Raw genomic sequence first — 16,596 nt, 5'->3', positions numbered from 1 at the left:
TAGATAATGGTTCCAGGAGGAAATACGGCTGGGCTTTGATTCGCACAGCCGTGATTAAAGTGCTGTCAGCATTTGTTCCAAAGCCCCCAAACCCACGCTTTGCACAGCGTTCTTGGCCTCAGGTCGTTATTTTAAGAAATACGATTTCTTTTTCAGTCAGAAGTGTCTTCCCTTGAGTGTCTCACTCCTTGTTTTGTTTTGCTCTGTCTTGGTCGGATAGAAGCTTTGTTCGCTGGACGTGGGCCTCAGGTTCATGTTTAAATAATCACAATTGGAATGCAGGCCGATTCTGGTTATTTGTATACTACTAATGATAAAAAGACAAAATTTAAATTCTAAGATGAGTTACAAGGTCATCAAAGAACAATGTAAACAAAGAACAAGTATAGAATGAATTTAGTCATATGACAAAAATTAACAATACTTTAAGATTAACAATACTTTAAGTTCAGTTTTTTCTCTTCTCTGAGGAGTTATTGTCCATTATTCCCCAAACGAGCTTTTTCAGAAGTGCACTTTTATCAGGCCATTGATATATGCAGCTTATGTAAGCATTGCCTTCCCTAGTCTGTCACCTCCAGAGGAAATCAGAGGGTGCTGGGGTGTAGTTTCCACAGAACATCTAGATTTAGGGGGTGGGGATCAGTGTTATCAGTAGGTGGTACCTTCCCAGAGCAGGAAAGAAATGCGGCTTAGCCTTCCTTGAGTTGGAAGGAGACCGAGCAAAGAAAGCAGCAGAGCAGAATAAAAGGGTATCATTTCCAAACTAAAGGGAAAGGTAACACCAGGAAACAGAGTGACATTTCCTCAAAAAATGAAACCTGGCGTTTACCATTTGATCTGTCCTTTCACCTTTGCATGTATTCCCCGATGAATTGAAAGCAAGGTCTCAAGAGATATTTGTATAGCAACGTTAATTGCAGCACTCTTCAAAACAGCCCAAGGTGGAAGTCTGAGAGTCAGTGGGTGAATGGATACCCCCACGCTGGTATCTCCACACAATGGACTACTATTCAGCCTTGAAAAGGAATGAAATTCTGACATAAGCTATAAGATGAATGTACCTGGAGGACATTATGCTGAGTAAAACAAGCCCAGTCCACAAAAGAACAGACACTGTATGAATCTGCATTTATGAGGTAGCTAGAGTAGTCAAATTATGGAGACAGAAAGTAGAATGGTGGCTCCCAGGAACTGGGGGAAGAGGGAGTTACTGCTCAAAGGCACCAGAATTCCAGTAGAGGAAGAAGGGAATGTTCTGGAGGGGGTGAGAGCTGTACTAGGGGGATATACTTAATGCCACTGATCTGTATCCTTCAAAATTCTTAAGATGGGAATATCTGATATTATGTCTATTTTTTCTTAATTTTAAGAAAAGTAACATTCACCCCTCCCAGGGCAGACGCCTTGATAATGGTGACTTCTGAGCTGGGAAACCCAATTAAAAGTATCTGCCAGGTTTTCTACCAGCAAGAAGGAGGTCCCATAAGTTGTGTCTTGTAAAGGGACTGTGGGGTGCTGGGTGGGGTCACGCAGAGTGCAACAAAAGTGTGAGGTGTCCCCACTGCATCCCACCGTGGAGGCTGTGAGGCCGTTCTCTCTGCCCCAGTGGGGACTGTTGATGAGTCATCATCGATGCAACAGTGGAGGGGCGGCAGGTTCCCGACCCGCAGAGGAGAAACTGGTTGGATACGTGAATGGACACAGAGGCTGTGAAGCAAGGACATCCAGGCTGCTCTGGGGAAAGTCACCCCAGCAGGCAGACTGAGGCAGCGAGGTGTTTTCAGGGACTGTGCGCTGGCTTTCACGTTACTCAGTCTCACCCATCACGTGCCATGCCTGGTACTAGCTCACATCTAAAAGTTCATGTCATCCACATAGTTACTGCAAGTAGTTGATAGTATTAAAACCCCATTTTAAAAATAGTGCATATTAATTTTTAAAAATATTGAGTTTCATTGTGGCATTTTATATATGCACTGGATGGTATCCATCCCGTGTTACCCTCCTCTACCCGCTTCCCCCTCATTCCTTTCCTCATGTTAGCTCTTCTTCTTCTTCATTTTTTTTTTTTGTTTTTAATGATTCTCCACATTAGGGAAAACATTAGGGATACTTGTTTGTTTGAGTCCGGCTTATTTCATTTAACATCATGATCTCCAGTTCAGCCATAAAATGTCCACTTCAGAGATGAGGAAAACTAACCCAGAAAGGTGAAGGAACTTGCTCAAGGCCTCACAGCTAGTAAGCAGCAGAGCCAGAGTGGGGCCCAGTTCTCCACGCCAGGGTGCAGCAGCCCCCCAGAGTGGCACAGAAAACTGAAGTGCCCGGGGCACGTGGCTGAGTGAAGCCACTTCAGGAGGACTCAGGGTGGGTCAGTTGACCCTGCCTTGTCAGCAGTCCTCTCTGGTCCCCATGTCACCGGCACAGTGGCCTTTGTAGAATCACTGACAGAGACACCTCTGCACCCCACCTGAGGCCAGATTTGGAGCCTCCACTGCCAGTAGCATAGTCCTCTACCTCAAGGCTGGCTGAGTCCCTTAACTACGTTAAGAGAAGCAGCTGGGGAGAATGTGATCTAGTTTAGAAAGCCGACCCTTTCCAAGCAGCACCTTTCCTCTCGGGACTCCTCCCAACACCTACGAATTCACTGTTCATCACAAACCAGCTGTTTCATTGAAGCAGGTCACTGAGACCTGTGCTAGGAATGGGGTTCCGTTTTATTTCAATTAACTGTCAGTTCAGGCTGTTGAGGGGCAGATTCCAGGGGACAGTAAATCCAAGTCAGCAAGATTTCCCTGCAGGTGCACCTTGTAGGTCTCGTCATTATGACTTCATCACGGCCTCAGAAGGCCCCACCTCCTCGTGCCATCCCAAGGGGAGATTTCAACCTGTGGATTTGGGGGCACACGGTCAGACCATAGCAACCTTCTACTGATTGGAAATGTCTCTGTTTTTGTCACCCCTGATGCAGTATGGCCTCGTGTACAAAAGGGGCTCGGTATTTGCTTGCTGGACAAATGAGTGTTTTGGGCAGGTTCCTCCCTCGGGCAGGCTCCTTCATCCACTTCATCCACAGCACACAAGAAGACCAGCGTGTTGCTCTGAGTTCCTCCCACCCTGGCTCTTCCCCTCTAAAGGCTGGTGGAGTAAATCGAGATGCATGAATTTTCTGCAACAATAGCAAACATCACCAGGAAAATTGGATTTCTCTGTTTGGTGGCCACAGCTTCATCTCCTCTCTCTGGAATAACTTCTGTGTCTTACATGGCAGTCCAGTTCCACACAGCTTTTAGAACTGTGGAAGTCTGTGCAGCTCACAAGGAGTCAGAGCTCCACACCTACAAAAGCCAAAGGATGAGACAAAGCCTCTGGAAAGTCCTCACCAAGGTTTGGAAGAATTTTATTCTTTCATTTATTAATTGGGTCAGAGGCTAGGCTTCTGAATATTTCACACCTACTTGTTCTGCGGGGCTCAGATTCTGTCCTTCATTCTTTTCCCTTCCTCCTCCTCCTGGAGCAAGACCACCCACAGTGCTGATCCAGTGAGAGAAAGAACTTAATGTCCAACCTTAAAACTCTGTTGCTCTTTATAGAGCGGAGGGATGCCATCTGGAACAAAATTGTCTCACCTTCACTCAAGCACCCACAAACGCTGAAGATCATTTTGAAAGGTTCTTCCTTCTAGATTCCGGAAGTCTATTCTACCCTCTACCATACGTGGCAAATGCTCACGGTAATATCTCCGTCCTGCTGATCTTGTCTCCCTTCCATCTTTGGTACCTGGCTACCACAGGACTGCATATATTCATACCTGTGATCACATTAGTGGACTGTCTTGTATCTTTTCCCTTCATTTCCTCCACCTTTTACATTCTGATTTTATTCCACTTAATATCATCATGCCACAAAAATCTTTTGTGTTTTTTACATGAGCTTCAAAATCGTTATAACCTGTTCCATCAAGTGCAATGGCTGCCTTTTTATTCTTTCATTTATTAATTATATGATGCTTTTTTCACTCATATATATATATATATACATATACGTGTGTGTGTGTGTATATATATATATATATATATATATAACATTCAATGAGTATCTTCACAAATGTAGGTTTAAAAAATTATTTTAACTTCTCTAGGATTAACTCTCAGTAATGGAGTGACTAAGCCAGGAGATATGAATTAATCTTAATCCTCTCTCCTGTCCTTGCCTGCACTGGTGTCTACACAGGTAGCGCCTCTAGATCCTGAGCCAGCTCTGCCCACATGAGTTAAGCCTAATTCTGCATTTCTTTCCCGAGTAACATATTTTGACTCTTTGTTCCAAATGCTCAGGATCACAGTTTTATTCCAACAGTGTTGTCAGAGCCCAAAATAGTGTGGAAAATTTTCTTTGGAAATTGCTTTCAAAGCCATTGGCATGTTCTTTTGAATAGCCTTATCAGTGACAAAACTTCATATGTAAAAGGTAGATTTTTTTTTCCAGAAGGAAATTAGTATCTTTGATATATTTTCTGTATTTGACAGGGTTCTATTAGAAGCCAGAAACTGGGTCCTTACTGAGCAGAGAGTTAAAGATGATGAGAACCATTTACCAGGTCGGGGACTGAAGTGCAGAAAGGGATGTGAGGTGTTGCAAAGGGAAGCAGCTGCCTTCTCTGGAGATGGTGTGGAGGGACAAAGGTGGGTTGTTGGGATTCTAAAGTCAGAAGGTTTTGAGAACCAGAGGTGCTGGGACACCTAAGGCACTGGTGCCAGTAGCATGGAGCCTGGACCTGAGGCTCCACTGTCCTGGGGTTCTGGCCTCTGAGGAGATGCTATGGCTGGTGCAGTGTTGTGAGAGGGCACCAGGAAGCGGGTTCTAGGAGTGTTGAAAGGAATGATTGCAAACCAGAACCACTGTGCTCCTGGAACCAGATGCTGCTGCCAGGATGAGGTGGTGTTGCTGGCAATGGTGATGGCAACAGGAAGCAGATGGAAAAGAGAAAACACTCTCCACTCTCGAGACCTTCACATTCCCTGGTGCAACCCTGGAAGGTGAGCCTGAAAAGGAGCCAGCTGCTTGCGGAAGGGAGGCCCAGTCTCAGAAGGGAGAGCGTGGCAGAGGGAAGACAACACCCCAGTAATCAGCAGCCACCACACACCGGCCACTCTGGAGGTATCTGCAGAGCCCCTTAGTTCTCATACTATCCCTGTGATTGAGGGGCTCCTGCCCCCTATTGGGGATGAGGAAATGGAGACCCACAGAGAGGAAATACTAGTCAAGTCTTTTGAATAAGAACCCTTTCGCTCCTAGTCCCCTACATCTGCTAAATTGAGCTTTCTTCTGGGTGACAAGAGGAGGAGTTTTCTTCTTCCTGATGGGGCTGTGATAAGGGGAAATGAGAAGGAGGAAAGCAAAGAGCCAGGGAGTTTGCATAAGGTCATGCCGTTTGCAAACAATCTTCCTAGACTCCCACTCCCCCAATTTTGTGGAAATTCTACCCAACTCAAGAAAAGTTTCAAGGAAGTGGATTGCTTATAGAAAGTTAATGGGCCCAAACTTGGAACCAGGGAAGATGAGGGGAAGAACAGGACAGCACTGGTAGAGCACAATGAGAGTGTAAGCCTTGCAGACATCTTGGGACATTTTCTGACTTCTCTTGGGTAAAGATCTGAAGGTTTGGTGCCTAACTGACATTTAAATTATGCCCGTTTTACACACAAGGAGAAATTGAGGTTCAGAGAGGTAAGATAACATGATCAATGTCATACAGCTGTACCTGAATTCAGTCCTGATCCCTACAAAAACTTCTTCTCTAAAACGGGATGGATAAGAGAAGCCACAGCAAACACAATTGCTCACCACTATTCAAAATTATTTACATAGCTAGAGTTGTACAAAGTGTTTGGTTAATCTTAATTCCATGAGGTAGACACCATTACCCCATCTCACGGGTGAAAAGCTGAGGTTCAGGCAGGTAAAACAACTGTGCTCTCTTCACACCAGTGGTGAGGGAAGGTGGAATCCCCACCCAAGCCCATTGGTCTCCATTCAAAGCTCCCCACAGTGCTCTGCAAACTTCAATGCCCCTGAAAATCTCTGGGCATCTTGTGCCATACAGATTTCTGGTCCATTCAGAGAGGGGAGCTGGGCTGCTGCAGCTGATCCCTGAAGCTTGTTCTGAGGAGCAAGGCTCCTAGCAAGGCACCATGTTTCTCCTCTTGCCTGCCAAGCCCACATGAGACCCCAGGAGCCCTCTTGGGCAAGGCCAGTTTTGTGATGTGACACCCAGAGCTTGTCCTTCCTCCTCTTCCCTTCCTTTGAAGTTTTTTAGGATAAAGTCACCAAAGAAATCCATCATCTGGCAGGTCATTAAGGAAAACATGATTTTTTTTTTGTCCTATGTGAGTACGCTCAATTAATGAAGCTGTCATTAAAACCTATGAATGCGTCAAGAAAATTAGTTTCAGGTGTTATTTTGGTTCTGGACTAATTCCTAAACTTTTAATGAGGAATATTTGAAATATCACCCTCCCCTTCCATCAGGGGCTTACAGTGCAGGAGACCTCAGAAGCTTGACATATTAGGGGTCAAGGGAGTGTTTATGGGAAGCAGTTGACATGCACTCATTGTTCTCTCTTCCCATGATGGCGAGAGTGTTTGTTGAGAACGTTTTCAGAGCCATAGTGTTTCTTGGAGAAGAAAGACAGACAGGGAAACGGAGCTCGTGAAAAGTGCTGACAACTTCAGAAAAGGACCCAGAGAGTGTTAACCACGGATCTGCCCCTGATGGTGCCTGCCCATAAAAGGAGAGCCTCGAGAAGAATGGATTTTCCCTCCGTAATGAAGCACATTTACTTTTCAAACTTCTGGTTAAAAGAAACATTTTATTCCAAGAAGTAAATGAGGTGGAATAATATTTTGAACTAATAAGTGACATGTTTTCCCTCTACTGTTCCCCTCCCCTCTCCATTTGCCCACAAGCATCTCTCAAAGGGGACCTCAGCATTCTGAGCCCTCACTGTGAGGATGTTATTGCAGCAATGCAAAAAAGAAAAAAAAAATGAAAATAAGTAATTTTGGAGGGTTTTGGAGCTTGAAAACTGAGTCCAGGCATTAACGGCAAGTTTGTAAAGATATTTAGACTAAGTTGGTTCCTCTCCCCACCAGGCAAGCTAAGTGTCTGAGCTGGAGGCCTTGAGGAAGTGACTCAGGAAGGAAGCAAAGTTTATTGCTGATGGAGGTGTCTGAGGAGCCCTATTTTGCAGGCAGCTCCATGGGTTGACCTCCTGCGACAGGAAGGGGAAGCAATAGGACGGTGATGGCTCTGCTTGGCTCTGGGTGGGCTCCCTCCTAGGAGAAGGTGCTCAGGACTTTTTCTTGTATATCTTTCTTTTCTGCACATCGTGTAGGCCAGTGATTTGGTCATTTTTATTGTTGCATAATAATAGAGTCTGCCCATTCAGTTCCCGCTGAACATTTCTCATTGCCCCTCTTGCTCCTTGCTTTGGTCAGCGAATGAGGAGGAGATGACGCTGTGCTGGCTCCACGCCTGAACAGAGAGGCCAAGTGTGATCAAAGTATATGGTAAATATTTAAATTAAAACATCTAGTATGGTAAAGGCCACATTGCCGTGAATCCCCTCAAGCCAGGCACCTCTGCCTGCCCCACTTGTCCCTTTGTTCTTGCCATGTTCTGAAGCAGTTCTGGAGTCCGCTTTTGTGAGCGTCTTTACCAGGTGATTAAAAACAATGCTGCTGCCAAGTCCAGTCTAATAGAAAGGCAGATTCCTTAAAAAAAACTAGTGTATTTTTTCCCTACTAGTAAAGATCTACACTAGTAGATCTGACTTCTGACTTTTTCCCAGTCAAAATAACAAACGTAAATATTTTAATTGATTTAGGGCATACTATAAAAGATGGAAATATTCACTATATTTTTCAATCATTGTCTACAAGCCCTTTGTATCCTCAGGTTCTGCATCCTTGGATTCAAGTAACTGTAGATCAAAAGTGTTCTGAAAAACAATTGCATCCATATTGAGTACATACAACTCTTTCTTTCTTGTAATTAAGACTTAAACACTATAATAGAGCAACTGTTTATATAGCATTATGTCCTATTAGGTATTATAAGTAGCCTATAAAGCACACAGGAGGATGTGTGTAGGTTAGATGCCATTTTGAACAAGGGACTTAGGCATCTTCAATTTTGGTATCCACAGAGGATCCTGGAAAAGTATCCCATGTGGACACTGAAGGATGACTCTGTTTCTCATTATTTTCCAGAGATTTTATCATACCCATGAAGAACACACGCCCAATGAACCTGCTGTCTTAGGAGAATGAGAGATGCAGGAATAGAGCCTAGCTTTAATCAACCTCCAGATCTAGGATCAAAAATAATTGTTGTTTTAACCCATTGAGTATTTGGGGATGGTTTGCTATAACTGATACAATGTCTCTCTATCACAGGTGATTGGATGAATGCCCAAGGCCTAGCTAGCTGGTACCCATCCCAGTAGGTGTGTCTGCTCTTTTGGGCTGAAACGCTCCATGAACTTTGCTCCACTTTTGCAACTGCTGCCTTTGGTTTTCTTTCTTTGGGACAATGACACATTAGTGGTGAGTATGCTTGTAGAGTTCTCATGCACTGCCTGTTTGTCCTATGATAATTGTGTGACTTATCATGTATTAGTCGTACATATTAATGAAGTTCTGTTTGATAATTACATACGCTCAATGATGAAGCCCAACTTCTTGTAATCACTATTCTACTTCAGGTGAACATTTTTTAGTTTTTGTATATGAGAGAGAGGACATGTAGTAATTATCTTGCTGAGTCTCACATTTTTCACTAAATACAATGTCCTCTATGTCTATCCATTTTGCTACATGACAAGATTTAATTCTTTCCACATGGCCAAATGATGTTCCATTGTGTAAATATAATATATTTTCCTTATCCATTCATCTGCTGATGGGAACCTAGGCTGATTTCATATCTTACCTACTGTGACTAATGCCTTAGTAAACATGGGCACACAAGTATTTCTTTGGCATGCTGACTTCATTTCTTTTGGATATATACCAAAAAGTGGAATAGGTGAATCCTATGGTAGATCTAGATTTTTGTTTGTTTGTTTGTTTGTTTGTTTTTGTACTGGGGTTTGAACTTGGGACCTTGCACTTGTGAGGCATGTGGTGCAACCACTGAGCTAAATCCCTGGCCCTAGTAGATCTATTTTCAATTTTTTGAGGAACCACCAGACTGTACTTCATAATGGTTGTGCTAATTTCTATTACCAGCAACCGTGTGTAGGAGTTCCTTTTTCTTCACATCCTTGTCAGCATTTTTGTTTTTAGTAATAGCCATTATAGCTGGGGTGAGATAGTATTGCATTGTGAATTTAATTTACCTTTCTCTGATGCCTAATGATATTGAGTATTTTTCATGTATTTGTTGGCCATTTTTGGGGGGAATATCTATTTATTTATTCAGATATATCTATCTATTTCTTTCCAGGCTTTAATTGGATTACTTTTTTTTTGCTGTTGTTTGAGTTGCTTATATAGCCCAGGTATTAACCGTCTGTCAGATGAATAGTTGGCAAATATTTTGCTCCATTTTGAAAGTTTTTTTCTTTGCCCTGCTGTTTATTTCTGTTCCTGCATAGAAAGTTTTTACTTTGATATAATCTCATTTGTTAATCTTTTGCTTTCATTTCTGTGTCTCTGGTTCCCTACCCAGAAAATCTGTACCAGTATCTTGAAGTGTTTCTTCTATTTTTTTCTAGTAGTTTCATAGTTACCTTTATTTAGTTCATTGATCCATTTTGAGTTGACTTTTGTACAGGTGATAAATGTGGTCCAGTTTCAAGCTTCTGCTTGTAAATATCCAATTTCCCAGCTGTCTATTGAAAAGGTTGTCTTTTTATCAACTGTATGTTTTTAGTGCCTTGTTGAGAAATCAGTTTAAATAGATGTATAGATTTGTTTCTGGGATTTTTATTTTGATCCTTGGTTTTACGTGTCTGTTTTTATGCCAATACCACACTATTTTGATTACTGTAAGCCTTTATCTTTTTTTTTCTTCAGTACTTGGATCAATCCAGGGGTTCTCTAGCAATGAGCTACATATTAGCCCCTTCTATTTTATATTTTGAAAAGGGTCTTGCTAAGTTGCCTTGAATTTGCAATTCTTGTACCCCAGTCTCCTGAATAAATGGAACTGTAGGTGTGCACCACTGCCCTGCAGGCCTTCATGTTTACTCTTGCCACAGGCCCCACAAATATGAAGAGTGAGCCAGCCTTCTAGATTGGCAGAGATGAGAAAACAATATCAGACTGATACACATAGCGTAAGTGGGATATCTGCCTATGTACACATGTAAGTGTGTATACATGAGTACATACTCACCTGTGGATAGAGAGTATGTGTGAAGTTACATCAAGAAAACAAATGAAATATACAGTAAGTCCCCAACTTACAAATATTCCTTGTGAACTTTCACAGACAGGACTAGATCTCGCATTAGGAACTTCTGTAGATGTGAACAAATCAAGGAGGTAGCTGATTATCCTTAAGCTCCAGTAACGTCAGATGTTGGCCAAACTCCATCTTGCCCTCCAGCTCCTATGGATGATGACCTTTCGTCTCCACCATCTTCCATCTGCCGTCCCTCTGCCAGTTAGAAACACTTTGGCTCAGTTCACTCCATGCAATCCCCTTTATACCGGTTGTACTGTACTGTGTACCACCATTTAAAGGCGATTCTAAGAGCAAAAATTGTTTATAATATATTTGTGTATGTGTTTTTTAATGCTTTATATTGTATATTTGTGTCAAAGGTGTATAAGACTCACTGTGTAAGACTTATGAACAAATCTGACTTACGAACATTCTCCCAGAAAGGAACTTGTTCCTAAGCTGGGGACTTACTGTATTCTATTTACTTATTTTGAAAATTATATTCCACAATAGTCTTAAAAACTGGGTTCAAATTTAGGAATCTGGTATCCCACAGTGTTTTATGCCATAGTGGTGGTATGGAAAAAATTACTATCTGGCTCATTCTCTTATCTTTCCACTTGCTGTGGTTTGAATTTTTGTATGCCTTAAACTTAATATTTGAAACTGAATTCCCAGTGTGATGGTATTAGGAGGTGGGCCTTTGGGATATGATTAGGCCATGAGGGTAGAGCCACCATGAATGTGATGAGTGCCTTATGGCATAGGTCCTAGAGAATTGTCTTGTCCGTTCGCCCACGTGATGAAACAGCAGGACGGCTCTATCTGTGAAGGAGGAAGTGAGTACTCACCAGACACCCAATTCCCCAGTTCTTTTGTCTTAGGCATCCCAGACTCCAGAACTGACAGAAATATGTTTCTGTTGTTTTATAAGCTATCCAGGTTATGCTACTTTGTTATAACATCGCTCTTGACTGTACATATGGCAGCTCGGGTATTCCAGCTCCATTTATACTCCCTGCAAAAAGTGATCCTTGGCCACACCTTGAGTCTAGGCTTGGGCATTCTAATGTCATAATCGCTTAAGAGACAATAGAGGAGGCCAGGTAGGTAGTTCCAGGGATATTAGGGCAGGAAACTCCAGGGTCTTGAATACCCAGACTGTGGTCTGTAAGTCATGGGGTGACAGAGAGGGCAGGACTCCACGTGGGTATACTTCCTTTGCCCCATGGAGGTTTGGGGAAGCAGAGTCCACAATATACAGTTTGCAGATTGTCAACTGTTCTGTTATACTAACAATACTTCACCCTTGTATAAATCCTCTATGATCACATTGTATTATCTCAAAATACTAGCGGCTGATATAAATTTTACAATTCTTGCCTAGATATTTATTAAGCAAGATTAACTTTATTTATTTATTTTTTTTTTTGGTACTGGGGGATTGAACTCAGGTCCTTGAGCTTGCAAGGCAGGCCACCGAACTGCTGAGCTAAATCCCCAGCACAAGATTAACTTTCTTTCTGATGCTACTCATTAGGTTTTAGTATTAAGCTTATTACTAAATTTATAAAAGTATTTGGGAAATATTCCACTTACATATTCTGGAATAACTTGAATAATTTAGAGAGGATATATGTTTCTTGTTAGTTAATTTAGTTTTAGCTTGGTGTAAAAGAGATCTGTGAAAAGGCTTCCAGTTCACTGTCTGGACATTTGATGTGTTCAGATATTCTTTTTCTTAAATCAATTTTGGTAATTTGTATTGTGCTGGAAAAACCATCCATTTCATCTAGATTTGAAAAATTTTGACAGTGTTTTATATGACATCTTTTCATTATTTTCATAACTGATTATATCTTCTTTTTCATTCCCTATCTATCTATCTATCTATCTACCTATCTGTCTTGCATTACTTTTTGTAGTAAAACTTGCTACAGTGTTGGGCTTATCTATCCATGTCTAAAATTACAGTGTCTACTGGCATTTCGTCTTGTGATTCATTATTTTGAGCCTTTTATATTTGTTAATGCCCTCGTGTTTCTTGTAGCTTCTCTTGGTTTTAATTTCTTAAGTTGAATGCTTAGCTCACTTGTGTTCAAATTTTCAAAGGTAATCACCAGGCCAAGAACAGGTGAAGGATGGTAAATAGCAAATGCAGCTAAGAGTTAGAGTGAAGACAGAAAGTGAGGTGGAGAGGAGAGATTGGGAACTTCACAAGGAGGGACTTAGAGCCTTAGAACAGGTGCCATAGTGGGTCTTAAGCCTGGTTGTTAGGATCGGTGTTAAAAAGCACACCACAGGGATACTGTGCCTCTCTCCACGGGTTCTGCATCCAGCTCCTGTCTCCACTTTAGCAGGGAGCATATCATACAGAGCTTGCCAAATACCCACTGGAAATCCAGATCTGCAGTATCTATTATATTTGTGATCTGTGACTTCTTATTTCATAACCCAATAAAAAATTTCAAGTAGGAAGGGATGTGGAGTTTTGCCAATTTTTATATTTTGCCACATAAGACTATTAAACGCACATACATAACCATTTATTGGCACAGTTATTTCACCAGTTTTAGGGTATTTTAACATGCAAAGAGAAGGTCAGAGTCACAGATAATAGTTTTATTCAATGCACAGTGTGGTTTGCAGAATTCCAACTCCAGCATCATAAAGCAGAGCATAGAAGTATGGATTCAAAGCTGAGTAACAATAGCATAATAACCATCTCATTTGTTGGGCCTAGGGAACATTTGATGAGCTTTACTTGTTTTAGATTTAGATCCCCAAATCATAGCATCTAGGACTAAGTATGAAATAGAGGTCAAAAGCCCACTACACAACCCAAAATTTAGCTTTGCCTATTCCTATTCTTGAAAAGCAAGGTGAATTTTGTTTTGTTTTGTTTTGTTTTTGAGACAGGGTCTCAGTGTGTACTTGAGACTGACCTGGAACTCACTCTGTCACCCAGGCTGGTCTGGAACTCACAGCAATCCTCCTGCCTCAGCCTCCCGAGTGCTGGGATTATAGGCGTGAGCCACCATGCCCGGCTAAAGCAAGGTGAATTTATAGTATCAAACACTTGGTAGCAGCAAATATCAGTCCTCTCAGGAAGAAGGTAGGATTATATGTGTCACAAATTATTTCCACGAGCAATTTTTTTCTTTTAAATTGAATTTATTAGTACATTCTAGGTAGACAGTACAGTTACAGTCATTACTGGGATCTTGTACCTTTACATGCCAGGTCTTGGTTCTCATTTTTTCCCCTTGTCCCTGCCCTCCCTTCACTCCCTCCTCCCCTCCTCACCTTCAAACACTTTCATTCCATTTTTACATTTTCTCATATTTTTTTCCTTTTCCCTTATTCCCCTTTCCCTATCCTTCTCACTGTCCTTATACCTTTGGTCCTTTTCTTCGTATTTCACATTGCTAATTGCCCTGTTAGGATCTTGAGTACTAGTTTAGTTTTTCACACCAGAGAAACTATTCGGTATTTGCATATATGTGACTTATTTATTTCACTTAGGAGTATATCCTCAAAATGTACCCATTTACCTATGAATTAATCTACTCTCTCATTCATTGTGGCTGAGTAGTATTCCATTTTATAGAAAAACCACATCTTCTTTATCCAGTTTCCAACTGATGGGCAGATGAGCTGTTTCCAAGTTTTAGATATTACAAACTGTGCCGCTATAAACATGGGTGTGCATATATCACTGTGGTATGATTCTTTTAATTCTTTTGGAAAGATACCCAACAGAGGGATGGCTGGGTCAAATGGAACCTCTAGTCCTAGTTCTCTGAGGTATCTCTGTATTGACTTCCATAGTGGTTGCACCAGTCTGCACTCCCACCAACAATGGAGAAGGGTTCCTTTCTCCCCACAACCGCACCAACATTTGTTATTGTGTGATTTCTTGATAGCAGCCATTCTTTGTGGGGTGAGGTGAAATCTCAGTGACCAGTGATGTGGAGCACTTTTTCATATATTTACTTTCTGCTTTTATTTCTTTGTCTGAGAAATGTCTGTTCATTTCAGATGCCCATTTTAGAATTGGGTCTTTATATTTGCGGGGGGGCTGATTGTTTTGAGTTCTTTATATATTTTAGATAAGAGTCCTTTGTCTGAGGAGCAGCTGGTAAAAGTTTTTCCCACATTGTAGGTTGTCTCTTAGTTCTGTTGATGGTTTCTTTTGCAGTGCAGAAGCCTTTTAATAAGATGAGATCCCACTTGTTGATTCTTTCTGCTAGTTTCCGTGCTACTGAGGATTTGTTCATAAAGTATTTTCCTATGCCAATGTCTTCCAGAGTTCTGCCTAAGTTATCTTTCAGCAAGTTTAGTGTTTCTTTTTTAATATTTAGATCTTTAATCCACTTGGATTTTAATATAGTACATGGTGAAAGATAAGGGTCTAGTTTTAATCTTTTGCAGATTGAGATCCAGTTTTTCCAACACCATTTATTAAAGAGGCTATCTTTCCTCCAGTGGGGATGGTCAGCTCCTTTGTCAGAGATGAAGTAGCTGAGTACATCTGGAATTGTTATTGTGTCTTCCAGTCTGTTCCACTGATCCTCAGGTCTGTTTCTTTGACAGTACCATGCTGTTTTTATCACAGTGGCTTTTTAGCATAGTTTCAAATTGGGAATTATTATACCCTCTGCCATGTGTCTGTTGCCTAGGATGGCTTTTGCTATTCTAGGTCTCTTATGGTTCCAAATGAATTTTTGGATTCTTCTTTCTAGTTTTGTGAAGTATAGTGTTGGGATTTCAACTGGCATTGCATTGAATCTGTATAGCAGTTTTGGTAGTATGGCCATTTTCTCTATGTTGATTCTTCCTACCCAGGAGCAGGGGAGATCATTCCATTTTCTTATATTTTCTTTGATCTCTTTTTTCAGAGTGCTATAGTTTTCAGTGTAGAGGTCTTTTGATTCTTTAGTTAGATTGATTCCCAGATACTTCATTTTTTTGTGTGCTATTGTGAAAGGAATTGTTTCCCTAATTTCTTTCTCAGTGAGTCTGTTATTTGTGTACAAGAAGTCTATTGATTTTTGGGTGTTGACCTTGTATCCAGCTACTCTGCTAAAAGTGTCAATTAAGTCAAGAAGTCTTTTGGTGGAGTTTTTTTGGGTCTTCAGTGTAGAGTATCATATCACCAGCAAATAATGACAGTTTAACTTCTTCCTTTCCTATATTTATTGCTTTAATTTCCTTCTCTTGTTTAATTGCTATGGCTAATATTTCCATATCAAAGAGGAGTGGTGATAGTGGGCATTCTTGTCTTGTTCCTGATTTTAATGTGAAGGTTTTCATGTTTTGGCCATTTAATATGATGTTGGCTGTTGGTTTATCATAGATAACCTGTATTAAGTTGAGACATAGACCATCTATTCCAATTTTTTGCAGAGTTTTTATCATGAATGGATGTTGAATTTTGTCAAATGCTTTTTCTGCATCTATCGAGAGGATCATGTGATTCTTGTCCTTGACTTTGTTAATATATGTGTTATATTTATTGATTTACATATGTTGAACCATCCTTGCATCCCTGGAATAAATCCGACTTGGTCAGGATGGATGATCTTCTTGATGATCCTCTATATTCTGTTTGCTAGTATCTTATTGAGGATTTTTCCATCTATATTCATTACAGAGATTGGCCTGTAGTTCTCTTTTTTACTTACATCTTTCCCAGGCTTGGGAATTAAAGTGATATTTGCTTCCAGGAATGAATTTGGAAGTATAGCTTCTCTTTCAATTTCATTGAAAAGTCTGAAGAGTAATGGCAGTAGATCTTCTCTAAATGTCTTGTAAAATTCAGCAGTGAATCCATCAGGACCTGGGCTTTTCTTTGTTGGTAAGTTTTTAATTACATTTTCAATTACACTGATTGTGATTGGGGTGTTAAAATGTTTTTATCTTCTTCGTTCAACTTTGGTAATTCATAAGTATCTAGAAATCTGTCCATTTCTTCTGTGTTTTCCATTTTATTAGAGTACAGCTTCTCATAGTATGTATTAATGATCCTCTGGATTTCTGTGGGATCTGTTGTGACTTCGCCTTTTTCATTCCTGATTGCATGAATCTGAGCCTTTTATTTCCTTTTTTTGATAAGGTTGCTAAGGGTTTATCAA

General features: G+C 40.9%; 2 long non-coding RNA genes across 2 annotated transcripts; one reads left to right on the top strand and one right to left on the bottom strand.

Moving 5' to 3' along the window:
• The first annotated feature begins 4,616 nt into the window (after positions 1-4,616).
• LOC104856073 lies at positions 4,617-7,555 on the top strand. The gene is made up of 3 exons (XR_778553.1): positions 4,617-4,688; positions 4,923-5,042; positions 7,504-7,555. It is a non-coding gene; the product is annotated as an uncharacterized LOC104856073 (long non-coding RNA).
• Positions 7,233-11,467, bottom strand: LOC104856074. The gene is made up of 3 exons (XR_778554.2): positions 11,311-11,467; positions 10,480-10,672; positions 7,233-7,540 (listed from the first exon to the last, which is right to left on the bottom strand). It is a non-coding gene; the product is annotated as an uncharacterized LOC104856074 (long non-coding RNA).
• Between the last annotated feature and the right edge of the window lie 5,129 nt (positions 11,468-16,596).

The sequence above is a fragment of the Fukomys damarensis genome, unplaced genomic scaffold (assembly GCF_012274545.1).
Source record: "Fukomys damarensis isolate Sample0158 unplaced genomic scaffold, DMR_v1.0_HiC HiC_scaffold_16, whole genome shotgun sequence".
Taxonomy (NCBI): Eukaryota; Metazoa; Chordata; class Mammalia; order Rodentia; family Bathyergidae; genus Fukomys; species Fukomys damarensis.
The sequence above is the reverse complement of the archived record's forward strand: the minus strand, read 5'-3'. Positions and strand labels throughout refer to the sequence as shown.